This window comes from Octopus sinensis, linkage group LG22, assembly GCF_006345805.1.
Source record: "Octopus sinensis linkage group LG22, ASM634580v1, whole genome shotgun sequence".
NCBI classification, from domain to species: Eukaryota; Metazoa; Mollusca; class Cephalopoda; order Octopoda; family Octopodidae; genus Octopus; species Octopus sinensis.
The window spans coordinates 22,880,864-22,885,602 of NC_043018.1; positions in this window are offsets into that span (position 1 = coordinate 22,880,864).

A 4,739-nucleotide genomic window follows, 5' to 3' on the forward strand; every position below is an offset into this window, starting at 1 on the left:
CATCATCGTCGTCGTCGTCGTCGACGTTTAACGTCTCCTTTCCATGCTGGCATGGGTTGGACGGTTTGTCTGAGAACTGATAAGCCAAGAGGCTGCACCAGACCCCAAACTGATTTGGTAAGTTTTCTACAGTTGGATGCCTTTCCTAATGCCAACCACTGGAAGAATGTGCTGAATGCTTTTTTGCGTGCAACTGGCATGGGTGCCAGTCAAGCAGCACAAAGGTGTGCATGCACACACACACACATATATATATGACAAGCGTTTTTCAATTTCTGTCTCCCAAAGGCACTTGGAAGGTTGGCCTGGGTCTATAGTAGAAGACATTTGCTGAAGGTGTCATGCAATGGCACTGAACCCAAGACCACATTGTTTCAAAGCAAACAACTTGACCACAGGGTCATGCAAGTGCCTACTCTACATGTGTGTATGTCTACACACACACATATATGATTCTAACAGCAGGCACCTCACACCTTGTTATTCCTATTTTACATTTCCTTTCTACTGGAGGCATTCACCTCAGGGTTCAACCGGTACTTATTTCATCAACCCTGAAAGGATGAAAGGCAAAGTTGATCTTGGCAAAATTTAAACTCAGAATGTAGCAACGGCCAAAATACCGCTAAACATTTCGTCCAGTGTCCTACCAACTTTGCCAGCTTGCTGCCTTGGTTCATATTTTATATATGCAAACATTAAGACCATATTCAGTGATAAGTGGACAAAATTAGTAAGAATGGTGTCATAACTGTGCCTGCTTTCAGTATGTGGAGGCGCATGGCTTAGTAGCTAGGGTGTTGGACTCATGATTGTATGATTGTGATTTCGATTCCTGAACCGGGCAATGCATTGTGTTCTTAAGCAAAACACTTCATTTCACTTTGTTCAAGTCCACTCGGCTGTGATGGACCAGTGTTCCACCCAGGTGAGGAATTTATACACCCCAGAACCAGAACCAGGAAACCAGCCCTTGTGAGCTGGTATAACCTGAGAAAGTAACTTTATGATTTTTACCTGTTTTCGGCATACACCGCTACACTGGCAAATTCTGTTGAAAAATGGCACTTGGCCTTGATAGACCTTCGGTGGAGGACCTCAGACAGATGATACTTTCCTTAAGATGTGCGCTGTTCCATTAAAGCTGCTTTTTACAAGACATCAATCTTGCATGGGATTTCCAGTTGCCATAAGAAGTTTTGAAGTTTCCATGGGATTAAGCTCAATGTGCCGATCACCGCTGGTATCACTTTGCGTTTCATCCTTTTGGGGTTCATAAATTAACTACCAATAAAACACTGGGTGGGGGTGGGGTAGGGTGATGTAATCGATTAGTCCCTTCCACTCAAATCTCAGGCCTTCTGTCTATAGTAGAAAGGATTATTATTATTATTATTATCATCATCGTCATCATCATCCATCATTATAAGGCAGCAAACTGGCAGAATTGTTAGCATGTCTGACAAAATGCTTAGAGACATTTCATCCATCTTTATGTCCTGGGTTCAAATTCCGCTGAGGTCAACTTTGCCTTTCATACTTTAGGGGCCAATAAATTATGTACCAGTTGCATACTGGGGTCAATCTAATTGACTGGCCCCCTCCCCAAAAATTTCGGGTAGAAATGCTTACAGTAAAAATTATTATTATTATTATTATTATTATTATTATTATTATTATTATCATTATTATTATTATCATTATTATTATTATTATTATTATTATTATTATTATTACCATTATTGTAATATTTTCAAATATATTTTCATTAAAAAGAGAATAATGTCTAATTGGATGAATATCCCTGGAATTTGGACCACAAACGAATCAACTCCTACAACAAAATGCATTTCATTGTTTTTGTAATTGTTGTTATTGTTGTCAGTCCAAGAGAATGAAAATCGTGTCAGGATTTATATTCTTTTGTTTTTATTGTTTTCTATGAAAGTGTGGAGGAATTCTGAGTGTGAATGGAATACCTCACCATTATTGCATTTCGTTTTCAAAGCATATGTATAAAAATCTAATGGGAATGAATTTGAGTTCAATGTCTCTGTATGTATGTGTCTGCATAGCGACCTACCGACCTACCTACCTACATACCTATGTATATACATACATACAGACAGACAGACTGACAGATTGACATGAATACATACACACACACACACACACCACACATATATATATATAAAGAATAATGTTGATGATGAGGAGGATCATGCACACATAGAGTATTATTTATTATATATATATTATATATTATTATATATAATATATTACATATACATAATATATTATATATACATATACATAATATATACATATATATATTATAGATATACATATATATATACATATACATACATTATAATATATATATATAACATATATATATATACATATACTATAATTATATATATATATTATATATATATATATATATATATATTATATATATATATATATATATATACATACAAAGTATGGGGTGGGGGTCTAGTCACAGGTGGGGTGATCGAATGACTAGGTACGCTAGGTAAGTGCGGTGCTGTAATGGATTACCAGGGCTCCAAGGTTGTGTTTGGACAATTAAGGGATATTGTGTTCGACAGTTAAGGGATATTGTGTTTTGAGCTTGGACAGATTAAAACGCATTGCTGTAAATAAATAATGCAAATCTTCCTCGAAAGCTATCCGTTATTAATTAGACAGAATTACAAGATGCTATATGACTAGTTTATTCTTTGCTTCTTGTTGTGCAGGCATGGCTATGTGGTTAACAACTTTACTTTGCAAGCACATACTTTCAGGGTTCAATCAAACTCTGTCAGTATTAAATTCAGTGCCAAGAATTTTGTACAATGGGTAATGATTTTGTCAGCTCATCTCCTTATATAACTATAACATACCAATAGGAGGACAACTAAAGGTAACAAGCTAGAAGAACTGTTAAACACGCAGGGCAAAATGCTTAGCAGTATTTCATCTGTCTTTATGTTCTGAGTTCAAATTCTGCCAAGGTCAACTTTGCCTTTCATCCTTCCAGGGCTGATGTATGATAAAATAACTAGGGTCAATATAAGTGACTTACCCACTTCACCAAACTCACTGGACTTGTACCAAATTTTGAAATCATTATTAGAACAGTTAGATAACAGAAGCTATACTCTCCATCAGGGCCGACTTTGCCTTTCATCTTTTTATGGGAGCCAATAAAATAAATACCAGCTGAACACTGGGGTCGATGTAATTGACTTACCTCCTCAATCAATCTTGCTGGCCTTGTGCCAAAGTTTGAAATCATGATTCCAACAGCTAGAATACTGACAGCTGTAGTTTCCATCAGATTCAACTTTACCTTTAATTCCTTCAAGTGTCAATGAAAATGCAAAAGTCCAATGCAATGGATTAGTGAAGATGTAGGACCATCAGATCAGATGACTGGCAGGCAGTAATTATTTTGGTTCTTTTGTGGTTCTGAGTTCAAATCCCATCACCAGCTATATGTGTGTTGGCCTTAATCCATTGCCCAGTTTCACATCATTGCCTGGCACCTGGGGTGATGTTAGTAGAGTCCACTCTGTTGCATGCATTTGGACTGGATTCTCCAGTTTGAGGATGCCTCACACCTTTCCCCATATCTAACTTGGAGGCCCCGTAAAGGATCATGGACACAGCTTTCCTTCCTGGCTAAAAGATAGAAAGGGACGCCTTGCTTTTCTTTTGGCATCTAACTCTGTTGTGGCTTTTTAAAGCCTTAATCTAATGCACGTGCAATACCTCTTTCACATCACTCCTTTCATTAACCTGTACACTGTCTGACCCAGGGACACATGGCAGACTGCATGTTAAATGATAGGGACAATGATGATGATGATGATGATGATGATGACAATGACTACGACGACAACGATGACGATAATGATGATGATGATGATGATAAGAATGATGGGGTGGAGGAGGAGGAGGATGTCGACAGGGTGATGATGAGAATAATGATAGTGATGGCAATAATGATGATGATGGTGATAAGAATGATGATGATGAGGAGGAGGAGGAGGAGGAGGAGGATGGTGATTGTGATGGCAATGATGATGATGATGATGATAAGAATGATGATGATGATGATGAGGAGGAGGAGGAGGAGGATGGTGATTGTGATGGCAATGATGATGATGATGATGATGAGGAGGAGGATGAGGATGGTGACTAGGTGATGATGAGAATGATGATAGTGATGGCAATGATGATGATGATGGTGATAAGAATGATGATGATGTGGAGGAGGAGGAGGAAGAGCAGGAAAAGAAGGAAGAGGAGGATGGTGGCAAGGTGATGATGAGAATGATGATAGTGTTGGCAATGATGATGATGATGATAAGAATGATAATGATGATGATGATGAGGAGGAGGAGGAAGTGGAGAAAGAAGTGGAGCAGGAAGAGAAGGAAGAGGAGGATGGTGACTAGGTGATGATGTGAATGATGATAGTGTTGGCAATGATAATGATGATGATGATAAGAATGATGATGATGATGAGGAGGAGGAGGTGGAGGAAGAAGTGGAGGATGGTGGCAAGGGGATGATGAGAATGATGATAGTGATGGCAATAATGATGATGATAAGAATGATGATGAGGTGGAGGAGGAGGAAGTGGAGGAAGAAGTGGAGGAGGAAGAGCAGGAAGAGGAGGATGGTGGCAAGGGGATGATGAGAATGATGATAGTGATGGCAAT